General features: G+C 40.9%; 1 protein-coding gene across 12 annotated transcripts in view; it reads right to left on the minus strand.

The window, feature by feature from the left end:
• Positions 1-20720, minus strand: part of LOC100678622 (dentin sialophosphoprotein) — an 860138-nt gene that overhangs the window by 787170 nt on the left and 52248 nt on the right. For all 12 annotated transcript variants that reach the window (XM_031933206.2, XM_031933240.2, XM_032601286.1 and 9 more), the window contains one exon: positions 19363-19491. The gene's annotated coding sequence lies outside the window, so the exon portion shown is untranslated. The remainder of the gene's footprint in view (positions 1-19362; positions 19492-20720) is intronic.

A 20720-nucleotide genomic window follows, 5' to 3' on the forward strand; every position in this document is an offset into this window, starting at 1 on the left:
AGGTTGATTTATTTTACTTTTATATTACACACACACAAAAGAAGCTAACAAATAATAAATATAGTAGATATATGTATGTATGTGTGCGTTAGCGTGCAAAAAGTATTTGACTTGAAAAATTATTAATTTTGCTATACATTATTTGTATAGGTTGTTTAAACAATTTTTTATGCAAATCTGATGACTGATTCGTAATCAGCACACTCGAAAACCTTATATTACATACATGTTACGGCCCATTCATATGTTTTCAAAAAAGTGGTTTAAGGTGGTTAGGTCCCCTTAACTTGATCAAAGCATACAATTCGAGAAAACATTGGACAATAGAAATCGAGCATGAAAATGTTACACAGGCAAATGAGCGAGAAGTCAAGAGACGTTTTCCAAATGAAAAGTAGCCAGTGAAAAAACCGAAATTCAAAGTAGGAGATGAAGTACGAATGAGTAGGATAAAAAATATTTTTGAAAAAGGTTACACGCCAAACTGGTCTGCGAAAATTTTCACAATAACGCGAGTTGTAGTAACTTACCAACTCAAAGATTATTATGATAAACCCGTCTCTGGCGGTTTTTATGAAACAAAAATTCATAAAACTATGTATCTGGAAATTTATTTAGTAGAAAAAGTTTTAAAGAAAAGTGGTAAACGCGTATATGTTAAATGGTTAGGATTTAGTGTCAAGCATAATAGTTGGATAGATAAAAATGAGATTGTATGAATTGTCTAGGATAAAAATAAATAAGAAAACAGTAACTGTGTTTCATGCTGTATTTATTCATTTTTATTATGTACAAGTTTCAACAAATAAATAGTTTTAAAAATAATCAATCTTTGTATTTCATTAATTTAGAAAGTACTGAACTTAAAAGAAGTTCCACCCAGATATTATATAAATAAACTTAGTTTTTTCACCGTATTTGAGAGATTATTGGAAAGTTCTTGATCTTTCAAAACAGCTGAAGTGATCTTTTATGTCAAAAATATTTGAAAGCTGTCATCGATTTCGGCCACAACCTTTGTGTCAAACCTTGTCTTGACCTCCTTGCGTGCAGTCACCATGTACTGATGATCTTTTTCTAAGCCTGTGACTTTCTTCCTAGGCAAGAACTTCCGCTCAGCAATCTTGTTGAGTGCAGATAGATCCATTCGGAGAAATATAAAATAAGAATTTATGTTAGTAAAAAAAGTCTCAATACTGAGAATTCAAAGAGAACTGAGAAACAGAACTTACTTATAAAGTTAGATGAGTCTTGCTCGCTTTGCTCCTTGTCAACGTCCGTCTATTCATATAGCTCGTTTCACACCAGTCCCACCACAATTTGACCCCCATTCATTGCCACTAGTAATATATCCCTTCCCTCTCCTTGTTCTAATCCTATCTTGTTCAACGATGGATCCCAGTCGTGCATAAACTTTTCTATTATTCTTTTTCATACTTTTTGACATTTGTTGATACTTTTTGATACTTTTTTTATACGTTTTGATCCATTTTTTCGATACTTTTTGAACCTTTTTTCGATACTCTTGATACTTTTTAATACTTTTTGAACCTTTTTTTCGATACTCTTGATACTTTTTGATACTTTTTGATACTTCTTGATATTTTCCTGCACTTTCTCAAAGAGAAAGCTTTATAACGATGCAAATTTCCGCATTAAAGATTTTGATGTTTTCGATGTTTCTGCGCCCAAAAAATAAAAATCTGTTTTAAAAAAATGTATGCATGGATGTATGCTGAAATTTAGCATGCATTTCAACTATGCTTGTACTCATTAAATTTTGAGAACGATTGCCTGTCACATTCTGGATTTATTAACATGTCTAATTAAAAAAATAATTTTCATTCTCATATTTTGATCCCCACCATAACGCAGGAACGGATATGTTTGGACGTCCAAGGTCCGCTTGTGGGCGCTTTTGTCGGTGCGCTAAGTTATACTAAGTCACGAGGTATTTTAAAAAAAGTATATCTGTATATAATTGCGATGTAATATATACAGATATGCAGGTTTTTTTGTATAACTCACAGCACTTATAAATTCTATCACCAGATGAGCCACTTTTGCTTGGACGTCCGAATATAATAAGCTAAAATGTATCTATGTCCTAACTAAGAACCGGTTAAATTTTGAAGCCAGATGACTGACTAGTTTTGATATTTTATATGTTTGATTTTTTAAAATCGTTTTCTCCCAATTTTTGTCCCTGATGCGGGCAGCAATACGCCACGGAGGTAAAGCAGGCGAGGCGGGAAAAAAGATAGGACATTTTCTTAAGATTTCAACACGGGTAGAAGCCCGGGTGCCGGGGGGATGGAAAGAAGGGGGCGCAGGTAGCGGGTCGAGGGAAGCAGGTAGACGAAAAACGGCAGTCACAAACTTTTTTATTTATTACTTGACACCTTACACTTCAAACTTACACTCTACCATTTCAACTGATAGACTACCGATAAAATTGGCTAAAATCTCTTCTCTTCTCTAAGGGAAAAAATCTATGTGAATTTACTTAGATAGTTTATCTAGAAAAGAAAGAAATTCATACATAACTGTGCGAGAGACACTTGTGCACGCAGTCAGTGGTCTATATTGGCCAGCTTTACTGAAAGACAAGTATCTTAGTAGAAAAACAGCTGACACTAGAAGGTATGTAGGATAAGTAGTTGTATGCAGTCAGTTGCGTATATTGACTAGCCTTCGCCTTCACCTACAAAACTCAAGAGACATCTTTGCGTGAGATTTTAAAAGGGAGGGGGTTGTGTCGCTACAATACTCTTCAAAAGTACAGCACGCTGAGTGTTAAGCATAGAGGTACTACTAGTACCTCTATGGTGTTAAGCAGTCCGATTTCTTGGAGGATTCCAAGGCAACTCATAGTGACAAAATTCAAAGCGGGGCTAAAGCATTGCCATGTCTCAACAGTGCTTTTGACTTTCTCGCTCTCCGCGCGTAAAAGTTCGCTTTAGTGGAGTACTTTTTATATATTTAAAAATAATAAAGCTCGAGCTATAACATTTTTAAAATCCTCTTCCAAATATTCTGGATTACATTATACTAGTTTTTTAACAAAATCTAAAAAAGAGTTTCAGCGCTATAAATGAAAATGTGCGTAAAAGAGCTACGGCTCCATAAGGCTCTGTTAAAGCACGCAACTTTGTTAAGGAATATAAATATTTATCCTGTTAGATACATAAAAACTTATATGGTAGCTGAATGACAATGTTGCATACATTTGAACTAATTTTTTTAAAAAATTTTAAGAAAGTGAGATTTAACACGAGGTTTATTAAAACAAAATTATCGTGCAGAGCTGTATTGATATGTATGCAGAAATTAATACTATCTATTATAAACTTCCTTATTGATTACCGAGAAAAAATTGGTTTGTAAAATACTTCGAAAATTAAATATAGAGTTCGATCTTATTAGGTCATACTTTTAGAAAACATCTTACAGTCACGTTCATACGTAGCCCACACTCATTTTCGTAAATAAAATAGGGATAATAGCTATAAGGAGTCGGGTCTCTCGAGTATGAGGTATACGACCGATCCGTTCATTTCGAGTCGGACAGCATAGGAGAGAGCGCAGAATAAAATTGGACTTATAGTAATTCTAAAGACTCTGTGTCTTTATTACACCTTGCCTTCCACATATTCCAATAAGTTGACTCTGGAAAGTGTGTGTACCTGGGTCGCTGTCACTACCTGCGCGAGGATCGCAATCTACCTGCGCGAGGATCGCAGTCGGACTTGTACCCGGGGACCCAAGATTACGAAGCCGGAGCTTTACCACTGATCTAACGTCTTTGATGCATTCGGACGTTATGCATCGTAGTACTGCTCGGCGGACTCGTCTCACCGCTTGCGTTGCAGACGTGTGCGTCTGTGATAGCCCTCTCTCCCTGTATTCTCACCGCATTAAAGTCTAGCCACTTATGGAAAATACAAGATTTTTTCTGGAGGATAAAGGAAGGCTGTCCTTTTTCTTTCTTCTCAAAAAAGCTACCAATGGTCGGTGCAGGACGTATAGGAGGAAAAAGAGAGACCAATATGGGCACACTACGGTTTCTAAATTACTTGGAGAGAGGGAATATAAGGGAGGGGCATGAACCTACCACCGGTTTTATTTTCCAACTCATTTATTCAATTTTCAGCCAAAATTCCTCTGATTGACAAACAATTTCTACCCAGTTTTGTCACAGAACTCGATGTTGTCCTGAGCCAAGAAGTGGCGTTTGGCCAGTGTTTTAAAAAGTGTGACAGAGTTTGTGTTCCGCAGATGAGATGGTAGAGCGTTCCAGAGATATGAGGCGCTGACATGAAATGACTTCCGCAGCGTCTCTGTGGCAAAGGGAGGTATGTCCAGGGGGGTCACCTCCCCCCTCACAGGGTGGAGTGCAATATGGAAGTCGTAAAGGCCACGATATAGGCTGGAGTGGCAGTGTTAAAGAGCTTCCTTAAGAAGCAGGCCATGAAGTATTTTCGACGTCCAGCGGTGGTGAGCCATTGCAACTCACGCCTGTAGGGAGAGAGAGAGAGAGAGAGAGAGAGAGAGAGAGAGAGAGAGAGAGAGAGAGAGAGCGCATCGGTAATCGAGTATCTTAAGGACACAACTAATTTTTCGCTTATCTTTCTCTTTATCTCTCTCTCTCTCTGTGAGGCTTGGCATAAACAAAAAGAAAGTAACGCTTCTGTTTCTATTTGATTTCAGCAAGGCGTTTAATACGGTGTGTCACGTCAGGCTCCTGAGAAATATATCCTCTTTCGGCTTCTCCAAGCAGGTCATCCGCTGGCTTGCATCTTACCTTACGGGAAGAAAGCAGGCCGTTATTGGTGACAACGACGAGCTCTCCACCTTCCGGCCCCTGAACACCGGTGTCCCGCAGGGATCGGTTCTAGGTCCCCTGCTGTTCGCGTTGTACATCAATCACATTGGTTTTTGTCTGGATTCAGATGTGTCCCATCTAATCTATGCGGATGACTTGCAAATATACAGCCAATGCCACCTTGAGGAGCTCGATTCTCGTTCTGACAAGATGAGAGCTAATGCTGAAAGGATAATGGACTGGGCTGCACAAAATCACCTTAAACTTAATGTCCTGAAAACTAAGGCAATTGTCCTGGGCTCCCCCTACTACATTAATGCTTTACCAACTGTTGCTAACACCTACATCAACATAGGGGGAGCCCGGGTCGACTATGAATCATCCATGCGCAATCTGGGGTTGGTGCTTGACTCCAAACTAACGTGGAAAGAGCACGTTATACACAACTATGCAAACGTGCTCACTCATTAATGTATAGGCTTTACTTTTTCAGGAAAAGTACCAATCTCAGGTTGCGTAAACATCTCGTGCAAGCACTCCTATTTCCAATCATCGACTACTGCTCATTGGTATACTGTGACCTGACCCAAGAACTTGACACAAAACTCCAGAGACTCGTAAACACGGGAATTCGATACATCTATGGTGTAAGGAGGGACGAGCACATCACCCCCTACAGGCGTGAACTGCAATGGCTTACAACCGCCGGACGTAGAAAGTACTTTGCAGCCTGTTTTCTACGAAAACTGTTTAACACAGCTGTGCCTTCCTACATCTTGGCCTTTTTTGACTTTCACCTCGCGTACAGGCCTGTGAGGGGGGAGGTGACGCCTCTGGACATCCCGACTTTCAAGACGGAGACGCTGAAAGGTTCATTCCATATAAGCGCCTCATACCTCTGGAACTCGCTACCATCACGCCTTCGCAACACTACATCCATGTCACACTTCAAACAATTAGCTAAACAATATTTTTATGCACTTGAAAACTCATAATCATCTCACAAACACTTACACTCCTCCACTCTATATATATATATATATATATATATATATATATATATATATATATTATATATATATATATATATATATATATATATATATCATTTCACATTCACTCTCTCTATATATATATATATATATATCATCTCTTACACATACACACAAATTATAACTGGTTTTACTTTATACTGTTATTTTTGAATTGTACAACACAATGTACAGAAATAAAACTTATTTAATCTAATCTAATCTAATCTCTCTCTCTCTCTCTCTCTCTCTCTCTCTCTCTCTCTCTCTCTCTCTCTCTTTCTCTCTCTCTCTCTCTTAATTCTCGAGAACTAGAGAAGGAGGGACTTATGCAAAAGTAGGAGGAAGAATAGCTGCTTTCCTTCACCTTTCCAAATGTCCTAGAGAGGGACGAGACTGCTATTAGATCTGAAAGGGACAGCTTCTCTTTCCATTTTCCAAAAAAAGGCGGGCAATGCCATAGGCGCCTCTCTTTCAAAAAAAAGGAAATAATGCTATAGGCCTTTCTGGCTTATGCGAGAGATGGGGGAACAATTATCAATCTCCCTCCCTCTTTGGGTACTTTATCACTTTCAGAGGAGAGGGGGTGATCCAGAATCCGTGTGAGCCAGTATGCATATAGACTATCTACTTCTTAAAGCTAACATTTAAATTATTACATTTATTGTTGCAAGTAGGTTTAATCCGAAGAGTACTCAGACTATTGGTCAATATTTTAATTTGTTCTTGCATTAATTTATTGTCCTCCAAGATCAGCTGACGCTTACGCAGTTCATCCAACTGGGATGACTGTATAGTCAGCAACTCCTGCAGATCCGCAACACGCGCCACCAACTCCCTGTTCGAATCCTCCGAGGATGTTCGTGGAAAGAAGTCGGCAGTGGTGGACGCATGAAAGCGGCTGAAAACTCATACAGGACTTAATATCGGCCCCTTTAACGCTCGAAGGCTTGCGCGCCAGCAGAGGAGTGCCGTACTGCGATGAGTGTAGGAGGGGCGGCTCGCGCTTCTCCCCGCTCTTGGTCCCAGATATCGACTAGGAGAGCGGCGGGGGATCCATGCTCGCACGCGATTGCTGCTTGGTGATGGGGCCGTGTGCTTCGTGCGTGTAGACGCCGTAAATGCGCACTGCAAGGAACCAGGTGCGACACGATTGACTGTGTTCGCAGACTCAGTTCTTTTTGATTTCGGCCTATCACAGCAGTTATTACACTGTCCTCCAAGTTTTTTGCCCGTGCAATGCGAGTGACAGAGCAGCTTGCATGTCGGACACGTGCTGGTCAGAGAAAAAAGGCTGATAGAAGGAGAGCAGGTGTGGGTTGAGATGGAAAGAGTAGAAAAGGACATACAGTGGCAGAAATGGGAAAGCGAAATGAAAGAATTTAGACAGGCGAAAGATGTAAGAGAACTAATAAAATCTCAGGGAGAGATTCCGGAATATTCGAGAAGAAAAGGGAACACAGAAAAAAAGGGGTGGCCATGACAGCAAGATTCAGATTGGGCAACGAAGCAAGAAGATATGGGTATTGGATGAAAGAGGAAGAGAGAATATGCAGGTTATACGGAGAAGAAGAAGACACGCGAACACATATTCGTGAGGTGCAATAGAACAGGTAATAAAGAGAATAATTGGAAAAATATTTTGAACGGGGAAAGGAAGAACTTGGCGAAATTATAGTCATATGGATAAGCAAGGAGAAAGAGGAACGAGAAAAAGTTTAAAAGAAAATAGGCAAAAAAAGAAGGAGCAAACAAAAGAACATAAAGAGCAATCGAAAGGGATCAATAGCAAAAAGGAAGAAGACAAAAAATAAGGAAAAAGTAATAAGGAGGGCAAGAAAGAAATCGGATGAAGGAACAAGAACAGTGCAGGGACTTTTCATGAACAGGGGTGATGAGAGGAACAGACGTAGAAACAAAAGTCACTAGACAAGAGCTGGAAAACGATACAGGTGAAAGGAGGAACAGGGATAGGGAAAAAGGAATCGGAATCGAGCAGAATAGTAAAACACGTGGTGCAACACAGTAGAAAAGAGGTTAGCTAAATTAAAACAGTCACAGAAAGGAGAAAATAATCTGAAAAGGGGAAGATGTCGTTCAGAGAAAGGAAAAAGGAAAGAGAGATGAGGGAATTAAAGGATGAGGTAGAAGGCTGAAAGATCAAGGCGAGGTTCGAGAGAGCAAGAAGGAGGCGCTGAAAAATTGGAATTGTTGAAGTGGAAGATAAAAAGTATGCAAAGAGAAATGGATGAAATGAGAGAAAGGATGATAGGAAAGAAGAATAAAGTCGAGGCAGTCAAAAAGAGGCAGGAGAATAGGAGAAAGAAGAGACGGAAAAATTTTGAGAGAGAAAAGGGCGGACGCTGCAGGAAAAATAAAAGGTGAGAGCAGATGCGAAGTATGAGAGAGAGGATTGATAGTGCACTTAAATAATAGGACCAAGGAGGACTTAGTGAAGGACTGGCTGGAGGATATTATTAGGGAAGTTGAATGGGAGCTAGAGGACACCAGGACAGATGACACCAAGAATGTAATATTTAAAAGAAAAGAAGATATGGAAATGATTTGGGAGAAGACGGCTGAAAGTAAAGAAGGAGGTAAGATTAGGCTAGAACAATGGCTGTCCTTCGAAAAGAGAAGGGGCAAAGCTCTCATAATGAGAGAAAAGAAAAGGAGGGAAGAAAAGGAGAATGAGGAGGCGGATATTGAAGGAGAACTGTAAGTGGGATGAGAAAAAGGAGATAATCGTTAAAAAACGAAGAGGGATTGATCAGGGAGAAGATGATAGTTATAGGAAATAGACGTCGGGAGAGTTAGAGGAGGAAAAGGAGGAGTAAAGAAGAAAAAGAATGAGAATACAAAAGAATTCTACACACACACACAGAAACAAAGCAGCTGAGCACTCACATACACGCACGCACACTAACAGGCACACACATACACACACGTGAACACATCAAACGCGGGAAAGCACACACACTTATACACACATAACCTAAAAACAGAAACACTAAAGCACAGACACGCATACACCATGAGTTAATGTAAAAAGAGGAAAGACGTAGAAAGAGTTAATTATTGTATGTTTATTAAAGTTTTTACATTATACACTGTTATATTAAAGTGAAACAATAAAGTTATTATTATTATTATATTAAATAAGAAAATAAGAACATTTTACTTTAGTCAAACGGCTTAAAAATTTAATCAGTTCTTTGTTAGATCATACTTGATGAGCTTGTAAAGTTTCAGCCAAAAATATAAATGTGTTATGGAATTATTGTGGTAACCATTTTCGCGCACACACGCACATACATACATACATCCACGAGGGGGAGGCTGTACCCATATGTAGCGCATCCTCAGCTGATGGATAGAGGAGTGCTTGATGTAGGCATACAGTACGTAATGCTGCCTGCAGAGGGTAGGGGAGAAATAAAATATCTCCCGCGGAACAAAAACCCAACGAAGACCCATTAAAACCCACCACATAAAACAAGGCTAAATCTTTAGAGCAAGACTAAACAGACGCTCGACGGTTGCCGCAGTGCGACTAAAGGGGACACAGCACCTTTAAATCCTGAAAAAAAGAATTATAAGTAAAAATGACGAAATTAAAATAAATCACTTGAAATTTTTTTTTTGAGTGATATTTAGTATAAATACCTTCAACTTTACCTGGCTAAAACCTTAATTATCCATGCTGGCCCATTGTGGCACTTGGTGCAATATTTTGTGAATTTTTTCACTGTCCGTAGGATTTCAACTGTACACATGATTCTTTTGGGCTCAAATTCCAGGAAGATACTTTGTACAGGATACTTTGAGCATGTTGTGTCCCCTCAAGTTCGAATGCTGAGAGGGGAGGTTGTGAGATAAACTGTGTTCTGATACTCCTAGGCTGTCAATAAGTACAGAAACCTGGAGCGGTTTAGCCAACCCACTCTGACTGCCCGGTCAACCGGCGAAAATCCTGATGTCTATGACGGTGCCGGGTGGCGCCCGGACAGGCCCCTGCCATAGTCAAAAGAGGGGCCTCACTACCCTCCCCTGTATGCTATTTGAGGACGACCTTCGCTTTGGCACAAGGCCAGAACACACGCCCTTGGAGAGAAAGACTAGTAGAAAGTAGGTGGAAGGAGCAGCGAAACATAAATTAATAAAAGAACAAGATGATACGTGTATTTACGAATAAGAACTTAGGGACTTCGGATATCCCAAAAAGTTCCTCCCACCCAGAACACAGACAATATCAGTCCAGAAAACACAAGCACTGGCTCCATGGATGCGGTTACTTGGAGCACAAGAAATGAAATACTCGGAGCCTGGAATAAAATCCGGACGGCAGAGAAGAATAGTGAGAAGACTTAGGAGACAATACAAGAAAAACTAGACTCGGTGGACGCGGTAGTGTCAGTTGCGACAAACATCCACAAGCCCGTTAAGGCGACGTAGTGACGATTATGATACTGGCCAACCGTCTAGAAGATAAACAAGTGGTACTTAACAAGAATAAGGAGAGCCTTGGACTGATACTAAGCCAAATAGATGCTCCACCGGGGCTGCAGCTTATCAATAAGAAGGACAAAGCGATGCAGACGCTAGGAAATGTGCCCAAGCCAACTAGAGGGACAACCAGACAGTGACAAGAAGAGAACGAAGAAAAAACCGCTGCCAATTCATTGACGTATATCCTTCAAAATTATGTATTGCTTTAATATCAAAATTGTTCTCTCTCTGTCTCTCTCTCTCTCTCTCTCTCTCTCTCTCTCTCTCTCTCTCTCTCTCTCTCTCTCTCTCTCTCTCTCTCTCTATTTCAAAGCAGAAAAAACGAGACTAGGTAAATTCAAAGCTATATTATAGAAGCTGAGATAAAAATGCTGCAGTTTTTAGTTAAACAGAGGAAAAAAATTCGACGTCCTGGACTCCAACGTGTGCTCCAATCTTACCCTCGATAGTAATAGCCTCCCCCCCCCCTTGTTGCACAATATACTATTTCTTAACATGTGCATGAAAAAAAAACCGTTTCAACGCATCTAAAGTAAATGACATGCTTCTCATTTCGAGCGTGAGAGCCATTCCCTACCGTTGAAGCAGTGTTTTCCAGTAATTGTGTAACACAGAAAAGCGTGTATTTTCAGTATTTGATGTATTTCTCGGGATCAAATCAAAGAAATCACTCAAAATTTGTATTATTCTTTCTCTCTCGCTCGCCGAACTATAATTAATTAAAGGTTGTTAAACGAAATATCGCCATGAAAGATACGCACATGCAAGACTGAAAATCTTGTTTTTCATAAATTAATAAAAATAAAATAGAAAAAATGAACCTAGATATATTAAAATTCATTTTATAGAAGCTGAGATAAAAATGATGAAGTTTTTAGTTAAACAGAGTATACAGCGTATACAAGGTAAAAAACCAAATTTTTGAACCTTAATATCTTCGAAACTAACTGGTATGGTAAACAGCCCAAAGAATGGGCCCATTGTACTGTATAATGCTAACTAACTCAAAAATTTTAATGTGATTATTGCCTTTTTACTTACTAATTTCATAGAAAAACGACTTTTTTCAGTTTTTGGCGTTTTTTTTACAGATCTGCCCCATGAAATGATTCAAAATTAGAGTGGTGTATGGTTTTAATAATCTTTAATAATCGTGTTAATTTTTAGAAAGGTTCGACATTTAGTTTTTGAGTGAAAACGATTTCAATAAATTGTGCTTAATGGTGAATAATAAAAGAACGACGAACGATAATATACATTTTCTCGAAACTCAAAAATCGCTATAAAAGAAATATGAGTTTAAAAAATGTAAAAACGGACTTTTTCCCACCGTGTTACAGTAAAAATAAAGAAAATTAGACTTGGCGACTTAAAATCTACGTAGTAAAAGCTATATACAGGCGTATACATACGCACACACACACATACACCCATACAGACATTTTCCAAAAACACTATTTTTCGACTTAATATTGTTCAAAACACACTTCCAACATGTTTTTAGACAAACTTCGAAAATCACTATTACAAAGCTTCCTCAAGAAGGAAGCAATAATGAGATAGCCTCTGGGGCAGGCAGATCTAAATCATCGACGCAGGAGCTTACAGAAGAAAGAAAAATGCCGTGGCAGGAGGTTACCACAAGGAAAGCAAAAATGAAAGAAAAACAGGACAAAAAAGATGCAAATAGAGGCACTAGAGCAGGGTGTCCAAAAAAATGGGGCCGAAATGCGTTGGTCATAAAAGCAGCAAGGAAAAACACATATGCTGACATTTTTAGAATGATCAAAGCAGACCCTAAACTGGCGGCACTTGGGAATAGATTTAACAGAATACGCAATATGGCGGCGGGGGACCTACTACTGGAATTTCGGTACCCCAAAGAAGCAAAAACAAGTGAGCTTAAAGATGCGGTCAGAGAGGTACTTGAGAATGGGGCCACAATAAAGGCACTCCAGCATGAGTTGGTCTTTGAAATAAAGGACCTTCATATGCTCACCTCTGGGCAGGATATAATAGATGCCCTGCAAGGGGAGTTCACTGAAAGTAACAAACTGGTGAACGAGACTGCGATGAAGACGGTAAAAAAACCTACAGAGGTACGCTGACTGCTTTCATCTAGTTGCCAACTGGGCTGGACAGGCTTTGGACATATTGCTGAAATGTGTACAAGTACGCCATCAAACTAGGAGCCAGGAACAGCAAGCGAGGTAGAAATAGTATAAGACCAGTAAAGGGTCAGGATATAGTAAAAGCCTGCAAGCTGGAAATGAAGGACGCTAGGCGGAAACTCAAGAGAATAATTCTTGACAACAAGCAAAGGAGCCTTAAAGAACTGCAGGACGAGGTCGAACTCGATCCCTGGGGCCGACTTTATAAAGTAGTAATGAAGAAGATGAAGGGAGGTTACGTACCCCCTCTCAAGTGCATGAAATTAATGCACCATATCGTAACTACGCTGTTTCCCCTTTAATTGGACGAAACATATGAAATCGAGGAAAGGACAGATAATGAAACTATTACTCTAATCACTACGGAGGACCTTCTAACTGCACGCAAAAAGGTGGGAAACAACAAGGCTCCAGGCCTGAATGGCATACCCAATATTGCATTTGTAACGTTGCGGCTTTGCTTACGCGAAATCAGGCAAACTATGACCCGCCGAGCTTAGGAACCGACGCGCAAAGCTACTACGTTAACAAAAAGATTGTCGGGTGACGACCAGGAACTCGCCTCGGCTGCTCAGCATCTTCGACTTGACGAACCGCGGAGAGTGGCCGAGTTCTTCTGTGCTCAGTTTATTCATGAATGAATGTAAGGGTTATACCATGCACAATAACGACACTCTAATAACTTATCCTAAGAGAACTTCGTGCTACAATAACCCTCAGAACGTTTATTCACTCAAAGAAACAATATGCACCACGTGCAACCATGGGTGTGTGTGTTGTGCGTCGAGATGATCATCGAGATCGACCGGTACACTATGCGCGACAATCGGGCTTTGACCTTGGCCATACACTAAGCTTCACTTGCTCGTGCTTTTTCGTGCTCGAGAGAGAGAGAGAGAGAGAGAGAGAGAGAGAGAGAGAGAGAGAGATTGGTTTTATTTTTGTACATTATGTTGTACATATACATTATAGTAGTTTAGTGAAATAAAGATAATAATTGTTGTGTCAGGGTGTAAGTGTGAAAGTGAGTAATGGAATTAAGTGAGATGAGATGAAAGTGTGTTCATAAGATGAAATGTTTGCGTCATGTTTGTGTATTTTCTAAATTGAAGAAGTGATTTTTAGCCGCCTGTTTAAAGTGTGATATGGACTGGGTGTTACGTAGGTGAGATGGAAGGTTGTTCCAGAGATAGGAAGCGCTGATGAAAAATGAGTTCCTCAGCGTCTCCGTCTTGAAGGGCGGGATGTCCAGGGGGGTCACCTCACCCCTCACAGGCCTGAGCGCGATGTGGAAATCAAAATAGGCTAATAAGTAAGAGGGTACTGAGGTGTTAAAGATTTTTCTAAGAAAACATGCCATAAAGTATTTCCTACGTCCGGCGGTGGTAAGCCATTGCAACTCACGCCTATAAGGGGAGATGTGCTCGTCCCTCCTTACACCGTAGATATAACGGATCCCCGTGTTGACAAGCCTCTGAAGCTTCAGGTCGAGTTCTTGCGTCAGGTCACAGTAAGCCAGTGAACAGTAGTCGATGATGGGAAACAGGAGTGCTTGCACTAAATGTTGGCGCAATCTGAAGTTAGTGCTCTTCCGAAAAAAGTAGAGACGATACATTAAAGAGTGAGCACGTTTGCAAATTTGAGTGACGTGCTCTTTCCATGATAGGTTGGAATCGAGCACCAACCCCAGATTGCGTACAGATGATTCGTAGTCGACCTGGGCTCCCCCTATATTTATATAGGTGTTGGCAGTAGAGGGAAGAGCATTGATATAGTAGGGGGAACCCAGGACGATTGCCTTAGTCTTACTGACATTCAGCCTAAGCCTATTTAGTGCTGCCCAGCCCATTATCCTCTCGGCGTTAGCACTCCTGACAGAACAGGAGTCGAGCTCCTCAAGGGGGCATTGGCAGTAGATTTGCAAGTCATCCGCGTAGATTAGATGGGATACATCTGAATCAAGGCAGAAGCCAATGTCATTGATGTACAACGCGAACAACAAGGGGCCCAAAACTGACCCCTGTGGAACACCGGTGTTTAGTGATAGGAATGTTGAGATTTCGTTGTTGTCACCAATGACGGCATGTTCTCTTCCGAAAAGGTAAGATGCAAGCCAGCGGATGACCTGCTTGGAGAAGTCGAAAGAGGATAGCTTTCCGAGCAGCCTGACGTGACACACTGTATCAAACGCCTTGCTGAAGTCAAATAGAAGTAGCAGAGTGACTTTCTTCCTGTCCATCCCAAGCCTGACATCATCAGTCAGCTTAATCAAGCCAGACTGCGTGCTGTGGCCAGTGCGAAAGCCAGTTTGGAAGTTGTCAAGGTAAAGCCTTTTTTCAAGATATTCAGAAATTTGCTTGTGCACCAGCCACTCCTGCGCCTTGGACAGGAAACAGAGTAGAGAGATCGGACGGTAGTCAGTTACATCTGTTGTAGAGTTGACTTTATTTAGTGCTCTGACGAGCGATGATTTCCAGGCGGAGGGAAAGCGTGCCTCGCTCAGAGACAGGTTGAAAATTTGACAGAGTAAGGGAGCAAGTATTGGCAGTGCTTTAGAAACTACAACCTGTGGGATGCCATCACTTCCTCTGGCCTGGGTGTTAAAGTGTGTTACTGCGGCCGACACGTCCGATTCTGTGATTTCCCTGAAGATGAAGTGTTCAGGGAGGTTCAGACTCTCCAGGGTTTGCAGATACTCCTCAACAGATGGAGCTTGAGGGTCATTTGAGATGGAGCTAAAGTGTTCGTTGAGAGCATCCGGAGAGAACCGAGCAGGTGAAGGAGTTTTAGAAGTAGTAATAGAGAGAGAGAGAGAGAGAGAGAGAGAGAGAGAGAGAGAGAGAGAGAGAGAGAGATGGGCTATTCGCCGACACAGGACAGACTCACGGGTTTGCCGATGAACGTCGCGCTGCCGCTGCTGGACAGGCTGGCCGCTCTAGGTTTCACCTCGTCAGCGCCGTTGTCTGGTCGGCGGCCCACCGAACTCCTCGTCATGGCGTTGGTGAGGGCTGCAGGCACTGGGTTGCCTTAGCCTGGACACGGTGACGTGGTCCTCGGTCTCATGGTCTGGTCTGCAGCCGCGCCCTTAGAGATGAGCGACTTCGTCGGCTAGCCGGCTTCTCCGACTCTGTTATCTCATTCTCTTTTGTTGCGTGTTTATTAGTCAGCGTCGGCTATTGTCACGCTGCTTTTTTTGCCCCCTCTCTCGGTCCTACTCGACTTCTATGCTCCGCGCGCGGCTCCTGCCGCCTCAATAGTCGTCGCAATGCGTGTCTGTATGTGTGTGCGCGCTTCGTGCGTGTGTATGTGCTGGGCTTATGCTGAACCGTTGTAAGAGCATATGCACTGTCACACATTACAACATGCCATCTATGCCCGGCCTGAAGTCTTCGTAGACTTGTATAATTCGTGTTTTAAGGAAGGAACATTTCCTACGAACTGGAAAAAACAGCGTCTCGTGCTGCTACCAGAAGGAGATAAGCCACCCGGCGAAGCCGCATCGTACGGATCACTATGCATGCTGCACACTACGGGCAAGATTCTTAAACGTATAATCTGCGTAAGGATGGACCAGGAATAATAGATGCCGTTAGCTTGGTGATTGACACTGCCCAATCAGCGATAAAAAAGAAAAGATGGAAAGGAGGATCTAAGAAGTACTGTAATATCATTACACTGGACGCCAAAAATTGCGTTCAACTCGGCTAACTGTATACATAAGAAGGATTATGCCGGACTACCTGAAGGATAGAATCCTACTATATAATACAGAAAATAGCACACAAGCCTACAAAGTCACAGGAGGCGCCCCTCAAGGGTCAGTGATGGGCCTACAAATGTAGAACATTATGTACAATGGTGTTTTAAGGCTGAAACTACCAAAAAGGGCAATAGTTGTAGGATTCGCAGATGACATCGTAGTGGAAGTAGCAAAAAAGAAGGATGAAGTCGCAGAAATCGCCAACGAGGCTATCCAAATAATTCATAAGTGACTGATCGAGACAGGTCTAAAGCTTACTAGCCAGAAAACGGAGGCTATCTAGCCAAAAGAAAATTGCATTTGTAACGCTAAAAGAAAATTGAGACGATAATGTTACAGCTGAATGGACATGACATTGTTCCCTGACCAACTATTAAATACCTGGGCATCACTATAGATGGAAAATTGACATTCAAAGAGCATTTTACTATAGTGAGAGATAAGGCAGTAAGAGTTAGTGCTGCTCTATCAAGGTTGATGCCAAATGTAGGAGAGCCAATACAGAAACGAAGATTTCTATCAGCCAGTGTAATCACATCGATTATTCTGTATGGGGTTCCAATATGGGCTAATTCCACGTTGGTGAAAAGTTATGCACTGCAATTATGCATGAAAGATATCGACAGTGTACAGGAGAAGTGCACTACGGATTGCATTGGCTTACCGTACGGTATCGGACAATGCACTCTGCATCATAGCAAGCATGCCACCTATTGACCTTTTAGCAATAAAAGTGTAACGGTTCAACTTTCCCCAGGATGTTGGACAGTCAGTCGGTTCCAGGATCTGGATTGGGGAAAGGGGCAATAAAAGAGTCTGTTCTTATGTTCTTAATGCTAACAAAATATATTTATTTAAGTAGATAATAGTAATTAGGAATCATTTGTTAAATCCCGTCTGAAACAGAAATCAATTATGCGCTTGGTTAAGAATATTTCGCCTTTACAAATGGAATTGTTTAAATTAGCGCTGTTAACAATTTACGAAAATATCTACGCGACTTCGCTACAACAATGCGTTGGTGGTTACGGCTACGGTGTTTCGGTACGGTGACGGTATGACGGATCGGGGATGGGTTTGGAAGTTAGGATTTCATTCGGTACGGTGGAGTCGTATGCGCACGGCTACACCGATCCGGGTGACTTGCGTAATAACAATCTCGACCGCCCTGTGTGCGCACAGTAGCGGCCAGGATAGTGTAACGGGATTTTGAGGTTATCCCTCGGATTTATGAAGTCGTGTGCGCACGGCTCCACAAATCTTCGTCGCTCGTCTCGTTCCTCTCTTTATCCTGTGTGCGCACAGAGATAAAGCGAGTCGTGAGATGTCGGCGTAAGGCTGGCTTTGTTGGTTAGGATTTGCACGGTGGCACCGGGTATCGTCACGTGTGCTCACTTAGGCGAGGCTCGATGTCGCTCGGGTGTTCCGGGTTGCCTCGTGTGCTCACGACGGCAATTCGGAGTTTCGGGGTTCGGAGATACGGGTTTCGGTTCGTCTACCAAGTCGTCACGTGTGCTCACGAGACGACTTCGTCGACGCAGATCTATCTCTCGCAGTTCCCTGTAGTAACGTGTGCGCACGATGCTACCTGGAGTGGAGCTCGAGTAGAACTGTCTACCGTGTTGCGCTGTCCGTCTTATAAAGGCGCGCGGTGCGGATACGTCTGAGCGTGTACGCCGCTCGCGCCGCCTGGCGCGTCGTTGCTAAGCTGTTCGTCGGCTGTCGCGCTTCGCGCTCGTGCGGACTCGCCTTGCGGTTGTTGCGCGCGCGCGCTCGCTTCGCTTCATGCGGACTCGCCTTGTGAATGTTGCGCGCGCGCGCCCATTTCGCGTCGTGTGTATTCGCTCATTGCGCATGTTTACGTTTATCACGGCCGCCCTCGTGTATATTTATATGTGCGAGACTCGTGTCTCGTCATAAAAGGAAGGACGTATTTGAGACAAAAAGACGGTTTAACGACAGACACATCGCCTTATGACAAGAATAAAGGACTTGATACAAAGAGGACATGGGGAAGTCAATTAATACCTCACGAAGTTCTTGAGGATTTAAAATAGAGGACCGTACAAACTGCCCAGTCTGTTTGAACACTAACGAAGATGCGGAGTATGTCTTCTGTATTGTTTGTGATATTAAATGGAGCGTAAAAGACTCGAGTATTATTTCCAGATTAGAGTGACACCGAAGTCAATGATGACAGCTGTGTTGAGGTCGGAGGATGGTTGGTACGCAGTAAACAACTACGTAAGGACCATTCTCAAGAAGGTTAAAAATGAAGAAGAGTAAAAAAGAAAAAGGCAAGGCAAAACAGCTGAGTAAAACTGTTACTGGACGAAGACCACGAAGTCGTAGATACAAAACGCTTCTCAGACTGATGAAGAGGAACGTAGGTAACTGAGTTAAGTCCAGACTCCCTTCTCCGACGCAGAGGAACATAGTGTCGGGGTTGAGTTTGTCCAGAGGATGATCGGTTGATGCTGCATGAAGTAGACGACCGGACGATGCTACAGGAAGTAGACGGCTGGGCGATGCAGAATGAAGAAGACGAGTTTGATCCTGAAGCTTTAATCACCTTGGTGGATGGGGGACTTATAGAAATGTCAAAATTCAAAGGAGACGTCAACAAAGCTAGTTAACATGCCCCACGGAAGTATTGTTTAACGATAGTGTTTGTGGGGATCCAGTGTCGGGGGGGGGGGGGGGGGGGCAACTTGCGCAAATCTTGCTCTGCCTACGCCACATAGAAAAAAAAACATACATACATACAGACATACATTTTTTAAGAACCACTTTTCTAGACTAAGAAACCTCGAAAACATCGAAATCCATCAAAATCTTTGATATTGAAATTTTTATTATAACATAGCTTTTTCTTGTCAAAGTCTAAAATTAGTAAGGCCCAATAATACATACAAAAAATATAAAAAATGCCGATGTAATTAAAAGAAATTTGTATCTAACAACGTGAACAGGGGACAAATTGGCAGCACTTTAATTCAATACATAGTATTTCCGTATTTGCGAATAAATAATAAATTTATAAAAATTTTATGAAATTAGTCATACCTGTAAGCTATACTTATTTAGACCAGCTAATATAAACGATATTACTGGTGCCTTAAGTTTTATTTTATTCCAGCTAGTTTGACCATACTATTATTATTATTATTATTAGCTGCAAATTTCCTTGCTTACCTACAAAATAAAAAACATATTAAAAAAACTCATGCTGATAAGACTTCACTTAGATCAATAATCTCATTTCATAATTAAATTCGCAGGTTTATGTTGCTTTTCCCGTGGCTCAGTATACATGAATTATAACTTTATAACATTACATGTTTTAAAAGATTATTATAACCCTAGTTTAAATGGAAATTGTGCTATAAATTGCCATTTCAGACATATCGAATGATTTGGCACAGGTTGGCACATTTTGGCATGGTCTAGCAGTAATAGTGTTAACAAAAAATGACTTGATGATAATCATAAAATTTGTATAGATAGGCTATTTGCTAAGAAAGATAATTTACGCATATATTTTGAAAAAGTACAGTATCAGTCTAATTATTATCATTGCGGTGTTTTTGCTATAGCATTTGCAGTGGCTATTGTATTTAATATTTGCCCATGCAATGTTCAATTTAATATTCGTAAAATGCGAGAACATTTGATTAGAATGTATGATACATTAACTTTATCATTTTTCCAATATCAAAAAATTATAAAAATAAAATTTATTTTGAAACAATTGCTGAAATTTCAATATTAAGAAATGTTACTTACGCAATAAAATTTGCTAAATTTCAATTAAAGTTTGATGAAATTAATATTGAAAAACTTAAGGTATTATATACAGAAAAACTTAGTCAAAAACAGCAATCATTAATTAACGCTTTTAAAATCCAACACAAAGAAAAAATAACTGCTAAAGATCAATCAAAAAATAATATAGACAAATATAGATGATAAAATAATACGTTTAGCTGATAAAACAACTGATAATTGTATTCAGAGTTTTGAAAGAATCATATACATGGATGAGGATAACAATGACATTGTAATTTAAAATTACAAAGAAACTCCATTAAAACGAAAATTTGATTAAAACAGTATAGTATTTTAATCACGACTGAACTATAATAGCCACTTTATTGCCTGAAAAGCGGGACAAACGTACCATTTTATTCCAGCAAAATGCAGAATACTTTATTCCTGCAGAAGTATAGAAAATACTTATACTTGTTTAGGACGAAAATTATTTATTTATCTTTTATTTATATATATATATATATATATATATATATATATATATATATACAGTATGATCGAAAGCATATGTCCCCTCTTCGCCCCCACTAAAAATATGTTAATGTACTCCTCATGGCCCTCCCCCCCACCTCCGCCTCAGACCCCCTCCCCTC

Source organism: Nasonia vitripennis, assembly GCF_009193385.2.
Source record: "Nasonia vitripennis strain AsymCx chromosome 1 unlocalized genomic scaffold, Nvit_psr_1.1 chr1_random0004, whole genome shotgun sequence".
Classification (NCBI taxonomy): domain Eukaryota; kingdom Metazoa; phylum Arthropoda; class Insecta; order Hymenoptera; family Pteromalidae; genus Nasonia; species Nasonia vitripennis.